General features: G+C 33.0%; 1 protein-coding gene across 5 annotated transcripts in view; it reads right to left on the bottom strand.

Annotated features, from left to right (window-relative positions):
- CDH18 (cadherin 18) overlaps positions 1-20,361 on the bottom strand; it is a 1,512,838-nt gene that overhangs the window by 1,095,707 nt on the left and 396,770 nt on the right. The window contains exon 1 of one of the 5 annotated variants that reach the window (XM_056824270.1): positions 13,141-13,206. The exons of the other annotated variants lie outside the window; for them this stretch is intronic. The gene's annotated coding sequence lies outside the window, so the exon portion shown is untranslated. Of the gene's footprint in view, positions 1-13,140; positions 13,207-20,361 lie in introns of those variants that run through there. 5 annotated transcript variants of the gene reach the window in all.

The following is a 20,361-nucleotide window of genomic DNA, read 5'->3' as shown; positions in this document are numbered from 1 at the left end:
CAGTATAACATTAAGTGGAGCTCGTCCAAAAAATACTCAGGGTGCTACTACCACTCCACATGGGACAGAAGGTGGGATAGGGAAAAATACATGTACAAAAATATTTATAGCTATGCTCTTTCTGGTGGCAAAAAACCCTGGAAAAGGAGGGGATACCTTCCAATTGGGGAATGGATGAACACATTGTGGTATCTGATGGTGATGGAATAGTATTGTGCTAAAAGGAATAATGCACTGGAAGAATCCCATGTGAGCTGGAACAACCTCCAAGAATTGATGCAGAGTGAAAGGAGCAGAACCAGGAGAACATTTTACACAGAGTCTGATACATTGTGGCACGACTGAACAAAGTAGACTTCTGTACTAGCAGCAATCTGAGGGACTTACAGGAAAGAACACTATTCGCATCCAGAGAAAGAACTGTGGGAGCAGAAACCCATAAGAAAAACATGTGATTGATCACATGATTCATTCAGTATTGGGGATGTTGACTTTAAATGATCACTATTGCAAATATTAATAATATGGCAATAGGTTTTGAACATTGATACATGTAAAACCCATTGGAATTGCTCATTGGCTCTGGAAGAGGAGAGGGAAGACAGGAGGGAAAGAACATGAATCATATCACCTTGGAAAAATATTTTAATTAATAAAATGAAAAATAACAAATTAGGACTGAAGGAGGAACAACACTTCACACTTTGGACATATAAGATTTAGTTCAGGTTCTATGTCCTAATGGAAATCTTCCCTGGTCTTTATTAGTAGTTTTCTCTCCATTATTAAATGATCAAGTACATATTTTCTGTTGACAACACTGTTTATTTATTTTGTCTCTTTATTTGAGACTTTACTAAGAACTCTTGTCATGATGTTTGGTATAAGCATCAAAACTTTTGGGTCTTGACTCAAAAACAGAAAAACGTTAATGGAAAAACTAAAAAAGGAAGAAACAGAAAGAACTGAATTTAATAACTTAGTATTTTGATTTTAAAAAGTTTCCTTTGAAAGAATTCCCAACTTGACAAAAACTACTATGAAATTTAGAGAGCTTCTTGTTAGAGATTAGCTTAAGACCAAAGGTTGATATCAGAATCCATAATAAAATCAAAATATATATGTAATATAAATATAAAAGATCATAGCATACCAAAGTCAAGGAGAAACAGCATCTTTTCCAGCTATGACTAGGAGTCTATGTGTGAATTATTAATAAAAACAAGTGATATAGATGATTAAAAATATAATAAAATTTGGTTACACAAAAATAAGAAACTTTTCTATAAAAAATTCTATCTCAAGAAAGGAAGTAATCAGAAGTGTTGTGGGGGGGGATGAGGAGATAATCCTTTTATGCCGAATTTCCCTACATTTCTGTTACCTGAGATATAAAGGCAACTAACATATGTAGGAACCAAAAGTCATCCTCCAGTAGAGAGAGGCTCAAAGGAAATGAACAATTTTTAAAATAAGATGACACAATGTCAACCACCATATTATCATGTTGTATAATGATAATAATAATATAATCAAAACAATTCCAAGGTTTTATCTCAGACAAATCAAATTTGCAACACAAAGTTAAAAGATGGGAATAGTCAATATTGGAAGGATTGAGGAAATATTGACACATGCATACTCTATTACTCTATGAGTATGTATTACTCTAACCATTTCAGAAAGCAAATTTGAATTATGCAAAGAAAGCATCTAACATCTTTACATCTTTTGACCCCCAAATTCCATCACTAAGCATATATCTAAAGCAAAATAATGGGAGAAAATCTACAAATATGCCTAAATACTTACAGTAGCACTGTTTTGTTTTTGGAAAAATATTGAAACAAAGTACATAACTATTCATTGAGGAAAGGCTAAAAATAGTGGTACATTAATATGATAGGAAATTATTTTTGATAAGTAGCACATAACATGACAAATATAGATTAATATTAAAAGACATAAAACATTACAATGTAAAAATAAGCAATAACAGGGAAACTATATCCATGATTATTAGAAAAATGAAAAAAATAGAAAGTACAACAATTCAGTCAGTTGATAAAAAAAATAAATTATGTGCCTACTTTGGGTCAGACACTGTCTGGTGATAGAAACAGAAATGAAAGATAGATAGGACTTTACAATCTAATAGGGAAGACAACAAGCAAATTGATATGTACAAAAAAAAGCTAATTACAGGAAAAATTGGAAATTATTAAAAGAGGGAAGCAACTAGAATTAAGAGAGATTGGGAGAGGGTTCCCATAGAAGATTGGATTTGATTTGGTAATTGAAGGAAGCCAAAGTAATCCAGTAGGCAGATGAAGAAAAAGAAGGAGGATGTGGAAGAAGGAGGAGGGAGAAGAAGGAGGAGGAGGAGGAAGAGGAGGAAAAAGGATAAAGAAAACTGGAGAAAGTTCCCTAAGCGATGCCAGGCATAACTAAACATGATATTATCAAACATACAAATGAATTAAATAAAGAAAGAAATCAATATGTTTTGCATGATAATATACATATAACCCAAACCAAAATGCCTTCCAACACTGGGAAGGGGAAGAGAAGTGAGTCAGGGAGATAAGTTTGATTATATAATTTAGTAAAACACATGTTGAAATTTCTTAATATATGTAAATGGTAAAATATCTATAACAGTGAAAAAACAAAAAAGATGAAAGAAATCAGAAAGGCCCATTTATAAATCAAAAGACCTTTTGATGATATTCAAATAAATGATCAATTTATGATAAATTAATAAATGTTATATAATATTTTAATCCAAATTTCCTTTTCAGTTTAATTCTAAAATAAGAAAAATATTGTTTATTAAAAAAACATGACGTTATTGTTTGTTGTTATAATGATTAGATTCCAAAATGGAGTCACTTTAGTTAAATTGTCCTTGTGCACATTAAATCACATGGATATAATAGATGATTTGCAATTTTCCAATTAACTTACTGACAAACAGATAAGGCTTGCAGTTTTTATTTGGATGAAATCTGGAGCTGTTGCAGGGGACTCAGTTATTTTCTTTCTGCTGCTTTAGATAGTTAACATTAGATCCTTTCATCATTTTGGTGTCACTAATAAGAAATTCCCTCTCTTCCTAAGCTTCCCTCAAGCCTAGTATTGATCCATAACACCATGAAAAGGTTTTCACCATATCTAAGTCTGAATATGAATGCCCCTTTCTACATATTACACTGATGCTTTCAACCAATCTTAGGATATTTCATTTTGCCACCTGAACCACAAATTTGAGTATACTCCATTTCCCAAACATCTTACATATATTAAGACTGGCATGAGTTTCTTGAATGCAGGCACAAACCTATCTGTTTCTAATGTAATTGTGTATGTGAATATATATGTGTATGTATGTTTTTGTTTGGTCAGTTTGTTGTGTCAAATAATACTCAAACTCATAATTCTCTCATTTTCCTGAGTATGAATTTTCTTGAAATTTCTCCATCCAGATATTTGCTTTTACATGAGTTGTGAGGTCAAAAAAAGCATCTTTCCTCATTCCAAATATCTTATATTGCTAATGATTTCACTACCCTTCCAGTCGACTAGACTCATAACCCCCATGTCATCCTCACCTCTTTACCAAAACTCAGCCTACACATTTTCCTATCTCTTTTGTGTTCTCTCCACCACTTTTATACAGAACTTTACTAACTTTAACTTGTACTATTATAATAATTTTCTAGTATTTCTTTCTCCCTTAAATATCTCTCCCCTCCAATTCATCATATCGTATGTTGCAAAGTCATTTTCCTAAAGTTCAAATCTGAAAATATCTCTCTCAAACTACACATTAAAATTCGCTGACTCCCTATTACTTCTAAGCTATAATAAAAAAGTAAAGTTTGATATTTAAAACCCTTTACAACCTAACCCTCTTCACAGAGACCAGTTTTGGAATTTCCTTTCCTTTTCACTCTTGCTCAGTTAACTACACTTGTCTATTTTCTCCTCAAGACACTCTCTTCATGAATTTGCTTTGCCTCTCCTCCTCACTTCTGACTCTTAGTTTTCTGATACTTCAAGCTTCATTCAAGACTCAGGTCAAATTTCACCTGCAGGAGACTGTTAGCTCCATTTCCTTCCTCAACCACCCAGCCACATAGTAAGTGCTTTTTCTCTTAGTGTCTTCAATATATAAATATCTTACATATCCATGAAAGTTGTTTGATCTTCATTGATTTTTCAGTCATGTTCAATTCCTTGTAATCTCATTTGGAGTTTTCTTGGCAAAGATATTGGATTAGATCACCATTGCCTTCTCCAGCTCATTTTACCAACAAGGAAACTGAAGCACATAGGATTAAGTGAGTTGACTAGGATCACACAAATAGTAAGTGTGAGAGGCAAGATTTAAACTCCAGAAGATGTATCTTTCCAATTTCAGCCCTGACACTATTATTCTGTGTCACCTCACTGCCCGTTGTTACTTGTATATACATACACATTTTCATCATATTTTCTCTATTAGAAGATTGATTTCCTGAGGATTTTAACAGATTTTCTTTGCCTTTCTGCCTCTCTTTTTGTTTGGCACCAGTACTTAATAAATGTTTGTCAACTCAGTCAGTGACTGACTGAATGATTGCATTATATCAAATTAGGGAGTTACAAGTATTTCACACAGGTTTTAGATTATTATTAAATTACAGCTTTAATATTGGTACCTACATCATGTGATACTTACCAATGACAAAATGATGATTTAAAAAAACACATATAAGTTTAACCAAAATAAAACTCATAATTACTCCTTTGGTGGGTAAAGAAAGGAATCAATGAAATTTATTCTGTGCTCAGTTACTGCTAATATTATTTCATGAGACATTTAGTCATAAAATATTTCAAAGCTAATAATAAATACTTGCAAAAATACCATGAAAATAATTCAAGCATTTTCAGAGGAGAAACTGGCAAAAATTTTACTGAAAACTTGAAAAAAATTTTTCTAAAACAAATCAAGATACAATATGATACCAATAATTTCAGTGCAGATAGAAAAAATGTAAAAATAGAGAGAAGTATACAAGCAACTTTAAAGAAAAATTAAAATATTCAGAGATTTGTAGATTACATGGAAACCACCCAACTTTTTAATATGGACATTATCTTAAAAATGAATTAGAAAATGCTTGGATAAATTGACTAAGAAAATAATGGACAATATTTTTATAGGCTTGATTCTTGAATTATCTGTGTAAGGACAATAAGTCCACCATTTCATTAGAGTCAAGATCTGAATTTATATTGTCCCTGACGAAAAGAAAATACGATAAAATATAGATGAGTGATAAGCAATAAAGCAGATTTAACTATGAATTATTTAAATAAGGTTTTGAAAATTAAAAAAAATGGGAAACAGTAAACAAAAGTGATATTGACACTTACTATAATACTCTTATACAGAGTTAATCTAATACAAATTATTTGGCTAAACGAAGAGACCAAAAGAACTAAGAAAACACTTTAGTCAAAAAATATTTGGCTTATATACCAAACATTGGGAAATGACTGCCAAAAGACAAGAGTGGGTTAGAATACTAAGCTATCTGCAAAATCTTATAAAGAAGAATGATGGAAGATAATGAATTGTATTGTTTCATAAAGGACTGAGAAACAGTGGGAGGAAGGGGATAAAATCAGTTTAAAGAAAGTTTTGCAAGATATCCATCCAAGAAAAGTCATCCCAAGATCATTCAAGGATCAACATTTTAAAATTACTGTAAGCAGAAGAACAATTGAAAAAAATCATACAAAGAATTTTTAACAAACTTTTTTCCCTCCATGAAGGACAGTGGAACAATACTTATAGATGATATACAAGAGCACTTAAGAGAAAAGAGACACAAAATGCAGTGATTGGTTGAAGAATATGCATGAGGGAGGGGGAGAGAAAGTATGTATTGGAGTCAGTATAATTTTAAATTCTTTGAGGAACCAATATTCAATATATCAGAAAGTTAAGAAGATACCAAAGGCATGACTAATGACTCTTACCTTCCAGGGGGAAAAAAGGTAAAGAAGACTTGAGAGACTTTCAGTAGCTACTGACAAATACCTACTCTCTGATTTGTATAAAATCTATATGAGTCATCTATATATATATTGAACATATTCCTATAAAGGTATTAGTAGGGACCAAGCAAGCTTTCATAAGTAATATTCAATAATGGTTTGCATCTTTACCATCTAATAGCCAACTGGAATATATAGAAAACAGGAGGTTCTATCATGCTTATTGTTTTTTGATTATGGAAACATATTCCCCTACTGAGAACAAAAAGCTGCCTTAAAGGCTCCTTGAGAATAAAGTATCTATCATTCATATTGTGTGAAAATCCAGGATTCCATGGAAGAGATAGCTATAGAAATAACCCTGTTCAACAATCTTCTGATAATATACATCAGGGCAGGCATAAAACAGGGGCATTTATATTCTCCAAAATTATTCACTGGTATAATGGAGAAGACATCATATTGAATGTCTCAAGTTCAAATTTTGTCATGCTTTTGAATGAACACCCTATAGAATATTTCAAATACACATATATGTGTGTTTTTGTATATGCATGCACAATATATAACATATATACACACTGCCATTTATTATTTATGTACATATGCTTTTTAATATTATGCATGCATACAAGTATACATGTTTGTGTTTTTATATATGTTTCTCTCTCTCTCTCCCTCTCTCTCTCTCTCTCTCTCTCTCTCTCTCTCTCTCTCTCTCTCTCTCTCTCTCTCTCTCTCTCTCTCTCTCTCTCTCTCTCTCTCTCTCTCTCTCTCTCTCTCTCTCTCTCTCTCTCTCTTTCTCTCCCTCTCAGAAAGACAACTAGCTAAGTCAAGAGTTATTAAGGTCGAGAAGAATGGATAGATCACTTGATCACTTTTAGGAAATTACAATTTTCTTTTTTTTTAAATCCCAAGCTTCAGATTACTGCAAAGGTCTACATTCTCAATGCAAATATTTTGCTAGTATTGCAATATGGCAGTAAGACACACACAAATAAAATTTCACTAATGGATTGTGGAAAAACTGAGAAACTTTCATCCTTACAGAGTAATCTGATAGGCATAAGAACATCCTTTTACTATTTCTAAAGAACAGAGATGGAACAGTAAATGATTGGTATGAATTAGATACAACATATAGTCAATAAGAAGCTCCTTAGGGAAAAAAAAAACAGGAAGAATTCCATCAAGATATTTTATGGCAAAGATTTAAAATGCATTGATCATGGGGCAAATGGGAAATTTAATATGGATCACCAATGTATTCCACCAACCTCAGGAGAATGGGAGGGTGCCATCTAGCCTTTTGGGAAAGCCCTTTGGGAAGCTTTGAGGAAGACAGAGATGAGAACTCCACATGTTAGACTAGTCTTGTTGGATTACAATCTGAAATGCTGGAGGTAAATCCTAAATCCATTTGATTCCAGATCTATTTGAGTATGATTATTTGAGTAGTACTAGTTGAAAGTAGTTGGCAACAAGCAAAACAAGTACAGAAAAGTTGGATTCCTTTTAAAGTATTAAAGCAAGAAAAGAACAGTTCATGTCACTCTTTCATAATGTCCTTTCTTCCCAGGAAATAGTGGTATCAAAAAGGAAAATAATTCCCTTGGAAAATAAGCTAAGAAATTTGTCTTATATAAAGGACATCTTAAGTTCAAGATTTTAAGGTTAATGATTATTTTCATACATGTATTTTCCACTTCAAAAGAAAAGGGCAACAAGGAAAAATATAGTTCTTATAACAAATGGGCTTCATCTGGCTAGAAAACCCCAAATGGTAGCAGCAAGATATACAGAAGCTACTATTAACAATTTAAAGATCTATAGGTAGCCAACTAAGCTATTGATAATTAAAAGTAAAACATGTAGTTCATTTTTTGTAAAGGAATTTATTTTACTGAGTTAAAATGTTATCAGTCAATCTGGCCTCAGATACTTCCTAGCTGTGTGACCCTGGTCAAGTCACTTGACCCCCATTGCCTAGCCCTTACCACTCTTCTGCCTTAGAACCAATATATAGTATTGATGCCAAGATTGAAGGTAAGGTTTTTTTTTTTAATGTTATCAGTCCAATCCTTTCATAGGACTTTACTTTTTCATAAGCTAGAAGGCCCAGTTTAATCTAGAGCCATCTTTGCATACCACCTCATTCAGTTTAGAGAAGAAAAGAAAATTATGAAATGTTTGTGTCTACACATTGAAACAAATAAAGATTTTGTTACATTTCTATATTTTTGTAGGTTGTAGTGATATTAATGACTATTTCCTCCAGCAAATGATTGTTCCTTTTGTCCAAGGGGGCAGGGTAATATGATGTAATTGAAATAATGATAGGAGTCAAGAAAGACATGAGTATAATTCTGCAATAACACTTATTTGCTTCTGAAGCAAGACACTCATATAATCTGAGTTTCTGTTTCCTTTCATGTAAAAGGGATATTAATATCTACCTCATCAGACAATTAAGAGGAGTAATTGATCTTTTTTGTATATAGAACTCTTTGTAAGTATTAAAACATTAGAAAGCATCAAATCCCAGCAAAAAGAATATTTATTCAACTTTGGGCAAGTACGTTCCCCTCTATGGGCCTGTTTCCTCATCTATAAAAGAATGGAGTTGGGCTAGATGAAGATTTCCTAATTTAAAGTTCACATACCCCCTTGCAGTCATATAGAAGTATTGGCAAAATATTGTATTGAAAATACATGGGAATCCTGAGGTCAATAAAAGAACATATTAAATAGACTTAATGGGATTCTTGAATTTGGAAATTGTACTATTTTTATAATTATATTTAAATATAATTATTTTCCTTTTATTATGGAAGTATTGAAAGAGGCTATATAATTGACTAACTTATTAAAGGAAACTAAGGGGAAAAAAACAAACAAACAAAAGAGTAAAATTTCCTTGACTAAGTACTATCTAAGGATCTTTACAGTTCTAGATTTTTATGCCCAAAATAGAAATGTCAGTTTGTACTATTATTCCTCATTGTATAGATAGCCTATTTTTGTTATGTCATAAAATAATTGGTTTTGTTCACCTATAGTTTGAGTTTTTGGGGTCATAACTCCTCAGCCTCATGAATCATGTTAAAAACCCCTCCAGGTAGTACAGTGGAGTGAATTTCAGGCTGGCCAGATGTTGCCTCTATGAACTGGATACTGGCATTCTAACTTTGGGACGTTCTCATCTTAGAATACCCCATGTGATAAATTTGGGGATTCTACTTTGGGGAGGGTGGCAACCCAGTTATCCTTTATTTATATCCTGTCTAGCCTTCTGAAACTCTGGACTCCATCACTTCCCCTTCTCATCCCAAGTCTGAAAACTAGCTTTCCACTCCATTTTTTGTGTTATTTTATATTATAATAATAGTACTAGCTAAAATTTTTATAGTGCTTACTATGTGATAGGTACTGTTTGAAGCACTTTTCAGATATTATCTTACTTGATTCTTACATCAACTAGGAAATGTAGCTGCTATTATTATCCTCATTTTATAGATAAGAAATTGGGGCCAACAGAGGTTAAGCTATTTGCCTAGACTCACACAGGTGGTAAATATAGAGGCCGTATTTAAACTCAGGTCTTTCTGACTCCAAAAAACTACAGTACCATATCTATTATGTCAGCCAGCTGTTCTCTGGGCTTGTTGAAGGGTGCACTGCTCTTTGATTTTGCTTGCATTTGCACCCTGAGCACTTAGCACAGAGCCTGGCACTTAGTAAGCATTTAAGAAATGCTTGTAGGCTGCTTGCCTATAGCAATCCCACAGCTAACATCAAAAGCTGCCAACGTCCATCATTGTAACAGGATCACAGCTGTGGGAGGATCAACAAAATCTCCAGAAGTGAACTAGGCTCTATAAAAATTATTTTATTTATATTGCCTGACATTCATTTTATTTTATACCTTTTTCATCTGAAGTGCTTGCTTTATATCCTCTACTAGACAACAGCCCTCCTAGGTAAGACACTGTCTTTGAGATCCATTTGTATCTTGGGAATTGGGAAGGATCTGTCATCAGCTCTCTGCCCAAAGCACACAACCACACAAAGACACTTTAACAAATGATCGCCTGTTGGCCATGTTATAGGATGGTTTCATGTTTCACACAAGGGTTGGATAAAATGACCTCTGTGGCCTCTTTAAGTGGGGTTGGATAATGAAATGCTTTTGCCATTGTCTATAAGTCAAGTCAACAAGAATTTATTCAGTGCTTATACTAGGCCAGTTATTGTACAAAGAGCCTATATAAACAAACATATAATATATATTATATGGGACATATTATATATAAATTTAGAATACATACACATAAATATTTAATATATACCATGTAATATACATACACATAAATATATGATGTAAAACATATAAAAATATAAGTAATATCAGAAAATGTGAGAATATCTCTGTTTTCAAGAAGCTTACACTTTATTAGGGAAAACCTATAAAAAAGAGATCAGATTGGGAGAGGGCAGGGGAAGGAAAAAAGTATTTATATAAGCCTTGCTGGAGAGATTTAGGGGGAAAAAATCTTCCTTAAAGATTCTGGAAGGAACTCATCAGTGGGAGATGAGGCCACAGAGAAAGCAAGAAAAAATTAGTCATGGTGGTAATTTTTTTAACTCATCAATCATTTCAGTGTTTTTTAATTTAAAATACTAAATCATTTTCAAGTATGTTGATTAAACTTTCTATCATTTTAGAATGATATTATTATCATCAATACTTAGAATATAAGCTCTATGAAGGCAGAAATCTGTTTTTCTAGGGCCTCACACATTACCTTGTATTCAATTTTTTTTTTAGTGGGGTTCAGACTTGTGATTTCATTAATATAGAAGCCTACATTGAGAATGTGTGTTAGCAACTTAAGAGTCTAAGAATATTGTTGGGGGGCACTAGAACTCCAGGTGACTTGTTCAGGGTCACAGGGTCACTATGTATATGTGAAATGAATTAAGTATATTCCTTCCCTTAAGGCCAGCTCTTTACTGACTATGACAAAGTACTTTCACACTGCATAGAGAAGAACTTAATAAATGTTTGCTAAATTGAATTTAGTGCTGAGAAGCAAATACATAATTAGATCAAATGAGATAGTTTAAAAACATTTAGCACTGTGACTGGCACATAGTAGGCACTATATGCATGCTCATTATTATTATTACTTTTCATGAATTTGCCTGAGGCAAAGAAGATGTTGATTGCAAGCATTGGCTTTTCATATCAATATAAGAAATGAGAATGATTTAAAACAACCAGGAGAAACTAATAAGGACGTCTTGATTAGCAATCAAAATCTGATAGGGGTGTTAGGTCAGATCATCTGTAGTACTAATGTGCCCTGGAGGGGTTGCCCTTTGGATTTATTTTCTGTTAGCAGTAAATTCAGACATTCTTTCAAATTCCTAAACACCACGTATTTAAATGTCTTTTTTAGGAGCAACAACAACACATTATTAGTAGCATATATAAGTCTTTTGCTAATTTGCTGTTTGCTGCTCCCGTCAAACAGGCTTGCTGAATTTTAATCTGCACAGTGGGGACCACCATAACACCGCAGCATGCAAAATGACTCAGCAGGGTCAGGATGATATTTTTTCACTCCTTGCCCTTCCTCTCTGGTGGCCAAGTTTATGATCCAGCTCACTGAAGCCATTATGAGGCCATTGTGTATCCCCTGAGCAAATACAGTGGGAGCTGAGCACTGGAGACTATGATTAGGAGCAGTAAAACACATTCAAGTGTATCACACTGTTTACCACAAACTTCTTTCATAATTATGTTAACTCTTTCACTTGTGCTACAGACTAGACCGCAGCTGCTCATGAGCCTTACTCCTCTCCACATGAGCCTAATATGGCCCTTTTAGATTTGGATAAGCAAAATCTAATTCTGATTTTATTTTTCTTGCTAGCAGTGGACAAAATTGGACAGAATTGCCACCCTGCCTTCCTCTGGGGAAGAGTTCTTTCTGGAGAGTCTCTGTGTGAAGTAAGCATGTGATGCTGAGTGCTTTGAAATCTGCACTGAGAAATACAATCCTGTCGAAAATAAATTTTGCTTGATTTGAGGGTGATTTGACCCAAGAAATGAATTTTAATCTTAGCTTCTAAATTACATGAGGCTCTCCTTGATCCTTCTGCACAATTCCACAAACTTTACTGTAATTAAAATGCAAATGACAACATAGCTAAAACCTAGCTATTTTAGCTTCAATAGGTCAGACTTGTTTCAGAAAAAGATTGTGCTATAAAGTTCACTATAGTATTTGAGTCACAGTCAGTCAGCAAACATTTAAGCACTTCCAATGATCCAGGCAGAGATAAGAAAACAATTTATTCTGAAACCATTCCCTGATCCATCCCAGAAGCAAAATAAACATTATGATACTGATTCTCCTTGTGGAGGATCATAGATTTAGAGTTGGAAGAGATCTCTGAGGTCATTTAGAATTTGTTTATTTATAGTGGAAGACTAGAGGCCTAGAAAGGTAAGGTGACAGGCAAGGTCACATAACTACTAAGCAACAGAGGTCAAATTGGAACATAGGTCCTCTGACTACAAATCCATAATGCTTTTATTATATCATCCCAGTTATAAAATAAATTATTTCTTCTTTCTGTTTTACCCATTAATCTTAGTGTAAGTATTTCCCAAAAATGTTCTAAGCAATGTAAAATTATTAAAATATCATAGGCTTAAAATTTGGCTAAGACGTTTAAATTTTAGTGGTGAGAACTGAGGATTTGGAACTCCACAGATACATCATTTTCATTTCTACAAATAAATAGGATTATCCAAGTCTGAGTCATATCACAACAGCATCAAGATGACGGTGACAATGATAAGAACAATTATAATCTCTAACTTGACTGGAAGCATTAGCTAGTTTGACAGCTCTAAGATTTTTTTCCCCAAATCAATATAGATCAAGGAGCATTTGAATGAAAAAAAAATCAGTTATGATTTCTCATTCCAAGTTCAAAATGTAATAAGATATATCATGCATTCTTCCTTCCATTGCTAAAGAATTCAATAATGAATCCCCCAAAAGAGCAACTGACCTGAACAAGATTTGTTTTCTCAAAGCTTTCCTTGTGCAAGCAGCTGGAGTCCTCAGTGCAGTGTGTGTATTCAATGTATAAAAAGCATTGCATAAGCAAGAAAGAATTTTACAAGGTCAGAAATGAAACATATCTAAACCTGCTGTTATCATGCAGCAAGTAGACCACTGATATTTTGTGATCATTATTTACTTTTAAGGAGGTCACATGTCATACAATCTACCCAGAACTGACTATATAAGTTTAGTTTTTATAATAATATAGTTTTCTGTGTTAAAAGAATAAAGTATTACCAACTCAGAGGCAGAATTTCCCTGCAATGTCTTAGGATAGGGCAGCTGAAAGCTTTTACTATGATTCAAATGACTTATGCTTTTAGTGTTTGTGAAAATGTATTGTTAAAAAAATAAAGAAAATGTATTGTTTCATTTCTGATGTGCAGGAGAAACTACAGGAAAAAAAAAACAAACAAACAACACAACATATATGCTCCATCAAGGCCTCTATTTCCTTTTTAATTCCGGAGCAAAGAATGGGACAGCCCAGAAGTCTTCCAACCTAGTAACACATCAGAACTCATTTAGCTGTTCCTCAGCTTCCAGTACTCTGCCACTGCAAAGTGAGCTGTTGTAAACGTTTTAGAGCATATAATTTGTTTTTCATTTTCCTTGATCACTTGAAGAAATGGAACTAATACTAATGTTGCTTGGTTAGAAAGATAGAGAGCATTTTGTAACTCTTTAGGTATAATTCCAAACTGCTCTCCAAAATGATTGGATCAAATGATTTAGTTGTGTCTTAGCATCTCCATTTCCTCATATCTCCCCCAGAGAAAAACCTGATAAACAGGAATAATCAATACACAGTTCTACATATAACTTTTTAAAATGATGACTTCTGTAACGTGGAGATGGATGGTGGGAGGGAGTTACCTGGGAATTTTAAAATAACAAACAAATATATAAATACAAAATTAAAAAATTAAAGACAGAGATATTCAGAATTGCAAAAAACATAAAATTATTACTCAATGTTTTGTAAAATGCTACTTTTTAATGCTCTTTGCTATTATCCTGACAATGCTGTGATTTATTTAGAAATACAAATTAGAATTCTAAAAGCAATTGAAATAAATATGCAGGAGTCCTTCATACTACAGTTATCACTAGCCCAGGTTCAATCATAAACTAGTTAGGAATCAGAGAGTTTCATATGAAACCTTAATGATTACTTCAAATCACACCCCTCAACATGAATTTTTAGATGAAAAAATTAGTCAGAGAAGTCAAATACTTGTCTCAGACCAAATATCTGGCCTTAGACAATAGAAGAAGCCACTATGAGCCTAGCACAAAATTCAGTTCCAGTGTACCACACTGTCTTTACTTCAATTCATCCTCAAGATACAATGAAATAGCAAATTCCAAACCTTTGCTCCATCCTTCCCACTGTCATCTAGTCTTCCTGTCTAATAACTCTCTATACTAAACATAAGCAGCTCTGTGGCACAGTGGATAGAACACTGGGCTTGAAATCAGGAAGACATCTTCAAGAATTCAAATCCAGTCTGACACTAGCTGTGTGACTCTGCCCTCAGTTTCCTCATCTGTAAAGTAATAAACCACTTCAGCATCATTGCCAAAAAAACCCCAAACCCCCAAAACAAAAAAACACCAAAATTGAATCACAGGGAGATGGACAGGACTGAAAAAAGGGTGGAATAAAACCTATGTACTAAATATTAATTCATATTTACTGTATAGATTATGCAATAATGTTCATTTCCCCAGAGACTGAATGTTTTCTACTGCCATACTTAAACCCTTACTGATATCATAGAAATATATTGATCTTTAGAAGTAACTTTAAGGTCTGACTACCCTTTTCACAATGACTGGGTAGTACAAGGCAAAAAAGATGCCGAGTCTGAAATTAGAGGGCGAGAGTTTGAATTCTATCATTTATTATCTGGGTGACCTTAACAGATATGAACTTCATTTTCCTTTTCTGTAAAATGTGTATGCCAGAGGAGGGAGGTGTTAGACTAGATGAGGTCTAAGGTTGCTTCTAGCTTTAAGTCTCTGATCCTAGAGGCATTTGATAATTCACAGCCTTATAGTTTCATAACTTTAGCCTATTAGAGAGTATGATCTCCAGACAATTAGATAAAAAGATGCATGTGCTGTTAGAGCCGAAAGGACCTTCAAGGTTCATTAAATTCAAATCCCTTTTACAGATGAGGAAAATGTTGTCCTCTGGGCATAAGCAATATGTCCAAGCTAAATGGTAGTGGGTAGCAAGCTGTGTACTACATTGTCAACACACAGTAAGATCGCATATACTGTACCAGACAAGTTGTATTACCAGTACTGGACATAGGCAGAGCAATAAAAATAACATTTTCTGATGAAATTTTGAATTCTAACAACTTTTAAGGAATTTAGCTACTGAGAATTTTTATAGGAAATGGAGGTGAAGAAAGTCTCCTTTCCTTGGTTAGGTGCTATGCAGGAACCTAGAACTGTTCTGGTCATGACTTTTAAAAAAGATTTTAATTAGTCATGCAAGGGAGGAAGAACTGATATTTACTTGTCTCTAGGTTCATTTTTTTAAATCAATTTCAAACATTATTCCTTGGTTACAAAAATAATTTTCTATTCCTCTGTTCCCTCCCCCCATCTCCCTCCCATAGCCAATGCACTATTCCACTGGGTATTGCATGTGTTCTTGATCAGAATACATTTCCATGTTGTTGATGTTTGCACTAGGATGTTCATTTAGAGTCTATATCTCCAACCATATCCCCTTCGATTCATGTCATTAAGCAGTTGTTTTTCTTTGGTGTTTTTACTCCCACAGTTTTTCCTCTGAATGTGGATAGTGTTCTTTCTCCTATAACCCTCCAGGTTGTGCAGGATCACTGCATTGTCACTAATGAAGAAGTCCATTACATTTGATTGTACCACAGTGTATCCGTCTCTGTAAACATTGTTCTCCTGGTTCTGCTCCTCTCACTCTGCATCACTTCCTGGAGGTCGTTCCAGTCTCCATGAAATTCCTCCACTTTATTATTCCTTTTAGCACAATAGTATTCCATCACCATCAGATACCACAATTTGTTCAGCCATTCCCCAATTGAAGGGCATCCCCTCATTTTCCAATTTTTTGGCCACCACAAAGTGCAGCTATGAATATTCTTGTACAAGTATTTTTCCTTATTATCTCTTTGGGGTACAAACCCAGCAGTGGTATGACTGGATCAAAGGGCAGGCAGACTTCATTTAACTTGGGTTTTGAAAGAAGATAACATTACCAAATCTTACTCCTTCACCTATGTTCTGGATCTCCACTTTAATACTCATGGACTTTGCTCCCCTTACTCTCAGGCAACTTCACTTATCACTCTCTCTTTGCTTCTTGCCCTAATTTTAAAATACACACTCGTTTCTCCACTCAGATAAAACAACAAAGTAGTCTTCACTTGATCCCATTATTTCCCTTATTCACCCTCTCTCCAGCTAAATTATTATAATAATCTAAGTCATCTTCTTTATTTTCTCTATCAGCCCATTCACATCACATTCTTTTTAAAAATGTAATTATTTTATAATAATCAATAGTTACAAATTAAATCATGATTCTGCTTGAACATTACTACAAGTTAAACTATATAAAAGCTATTTACCTTGCTATTGTTGTTCATTCTTCATTTTTTTCATTTTTTATTTAATTAATTTAGAATATTTTCCCATGGCTACATGATTCATGTTCTTTCCCTCCCCTCTTCCCTTGCCCCGTTCCAGGCCAACGAGCAATTCCACTGGGTTTTACATGTATCATTGTTCAAAACCTATTTCCATATTATTAATATTTGCAATAGAGTATTCATTTAGAGTCTATATTACCAATCATATACCCTTCTTGGGATCCCATATGATCTATCATGTTTTTCTTCTCCATTTCTACTCCCACAGTTCTTTCTTTGGATGTGGATAACATTTTTTCTTTTAAATCCCTCAGTATTGTCCTGGATCATTGCATTGCTGCTAGTAGAGAAGTCCATTACATTCTATTGTGCCATAATGTATCAGTCTCTGTATATAAGGTTCTCCTGGTTCTGCTCCCTTCACTCTGCATCAATTCCTGGAGGTCATTCCAGTTCACATGTAATTGTTCCAGTTCATTATTCCTTTTAGCATAATAGTATTCCATTACCAACATATACAACAATTTGTTCAATCATTCCCCAATTGATGGACATGCCCACATTTTTCAGGTTTTTGCCACCACAAAGAACAAGGCTATAAATATTTTTTGTACATGTATTTTTCCCTATTATCTCTTTGGGGTACAAACCCAGCAGTAGTATGACTGGATCAAAAGGCAGGTAATCTTTTAAAGCTCTTTCAACATAATTCCAAAGTGCCTTCTAGAATGGTTGGATCACTTTACAACTCTAGCAGCAATGCATTAATGTTCCAATTTTGCCATATTCCCTCCAACATATATTGTTTTCCTTTACTGTTATATTGACCATTTTTCTAGGTGTGAGGTTGTACATCAGAGTTGTTTTGATTTGAATTTCACTAATTATGAGAGATTTAGAAGACTTTTTCATGTGTATATTGATAGATTTTATTTCTTCATCTGAAAACTTCCTATTCTTATGGCTTGCCCATTTATTAATTGGGGAATACCTTGCTTTTTTGTACAATTTACTTAGCTCTTATAAACTTGAGAAATTAGATCTTTGTCAAAGGTTTTAGTTATAAAGATTTTTTCCCAATTTGTTGCTTCCCTTCTAATTTAGGTTGCATTGGTTGTGTTTGTGCAAAAAAATCTAATTTAATGTAATCAAATTATTCATTTTACATTTTGTAATATTCTTCATCCCTTTCATCATCTTAAATTCTTTCTTTTCCCATAGGAATGCAAGTGTACTATTCTAATTTGAACTAATTTACTTATAATTTTCTTCTTATATTTAAGTCATTTACCCATTTTGAATTTATCTTGGGATAGGGTGTGAGATGTTGATCTAAACCTAATCTATCCCATATTGCTTTCTAATTTCCCCAACAGTTTTTGTAATAGTGGGTTCTTGTCCCCTGGGATCTTTGAGTTTATCATACACTATCTTGCTGAGGACATTTACCTTGAGTCTATTGCATTGATCCTCTTTCTGTCTTTTAGCCAGTATCATAGTATTTTGATGATCATTACTTTATAATACTGTTTAAGACCTGGTACAGGAAGACTGCAATCCTTTAAATAAAATATATATATATATATATATATATATATATATATATATATATATTTCCCTTGATATTCTTGATCTTTTGTTCTTCCAAATGAACTTTGTCATAATTTTTTCAAATTCAATAAAATGTTTCTTGTCAGTTTGATAGGTACAGAACTGATAAGTAAATTAATTTGATTAAGATTGCCATTTTTATTATTTATTTTTTATTTTTTATTTTTTATTTTTATTTATTATATTAGCTCATCCTACCCATAAGCAATTAATTTTTTTCAAATTATTTACATCTAGTTTTAATTGTGTGGAAAGTGTTTTGTAGTTATGCTCATATAATTCCTGTATTTATCTTGGCAAATAGATTCCTAAATATTTTATATTGTCTAGGGTGATTTTAAATGGAATTTCTCTTTCTAACTCTTGCAACTGAGATATTTTGGAAATATATAGAAATGCTGATGATTTATGTGGCTTTATTTTGTATCCTTCAACTTGGCTAAAGTTGATTATTTCCACTAGCTTTTTAGTTGATTCTCTGGGATTCTTTAAATAGACAATTATATCTGAAAAGAGTGATAGTTTAGTTTCCTCATTTCCTATTTTAATCCCTTCAATTTCTTTTTCTTCTCTTATTGCTACTGCTATCTTTTCTAGAACAATGTTAAATAATAGAGGTGATAATGGGCATTCTTGTTTCACTCCTGATCTTATTGTGAAGGTTTCTAACTTATCTTCATTGTGGATAATACTTGCTGACTGTTTTAGATATATGGTATTTATTATTTTTAGGAAAGGACCATCTATTCCTATACTTTCTAGTATCTTCAATAGATATAAGTATTGTATTTTTTCAAAGCCTTTTCTATATCCATTGAGATAATCATGTGATTTCTGTTTTGTTCTTGAAATAATCAATTATGTGGATGGTTTTCCTAATATTAAACTATCATTGCATTCCTGGTATAAATCCCACCTAATCATACATAGTGAATAATCCTTGTGATCATTTGCTAGATTCTTTTTGTTATTATTCTATTTAAGATTTTTGCATCTGTGTTGATTAAAGAGATTGATCGGTACATTTCTTTCTCTGTTTTTGGTCGGCCTGCCTTTGGAATCAGTACCATATTTTTGTCATAAAAGGAATTTGGTAAAACTCCTTCTTTGCTTAATTTGTCAAATAGTTTGGATATTATTGGGAGGTGTTTTTCTTTAAATATTTGATAGAATTCACTTGTGAATCCATCTGGCCCAAGGGATTATTTTCTAAGGGAGTACCTTGATGGTGTGTTCAACTTTTTTTTCTGAGGTGGGATTGTTTAAGTATTTTATTTCCTCTTTGGTTAATCTAGGTAGCTTATATTTTTGTGAATATTCACTCATTTCACATATATTGTCATATTTATTGTAATATAATTGAACAAAATAGCTATTAATAATTACCTTAATTTCATCCTCATTAGAGGGGAGGCCGCCCTTTTCATCTTTGATATGGTTATTTTGATTTTCCTCTTTCTTTTTTTATTAGATTAATCAATACTTTATCTATTTTATTTGTGTTTTTTTTTTCAAAATACCAGCTCCTAGTCTTATTTGTTAGTTCAAAAGTACTTTTAATTTCAATTTGATTAATTTCTCCTTTGATTTTTTAGGATTTCCAAATTAGATTTTATCTAGGGATTTTTAATTTGTTCTCTTTCTAGTTGTTTTTTTTTTTTAAAGTTGATTGCCCAATTCATTGACCTCTACCCTCTCTGATTTGTTGATGTATGCACTCACGGATATAAACGTACCCTTGGGTACTGCTTTGGCTGTATCTCATAGATTTTGATATGTTTTTCCTTATTGTCATTCTCTTCAATGAAACCAGTAATTGTTTCTTTGATTTGTTCTTTTAGCCACCAGTTTTGAAGAATTAGAATATTTAATTTATAATTAATTTTAAATTTACACTTTCATAA

The sequence above is a fragment of the Monodelphis domestica genome, chromosome 3 (assembly GCF_027887165.1).
Source record: "Monodelphis domestica isolate mMonDom1 chromosome 3, mMonDom1.pri, whole genome shotgun sequence".
NCBI classification, from domain to species: Eukaryota; Metazoa; Chordata; class Mammalia; order Didelphimorphia; family Didelphidae; genus Monodelphis; species Monodelphis domestica.
Note: the sequence above shows the minus strand (reverse complement) of the source record. Positions and strands in the feature narration are given on the sequence as shown.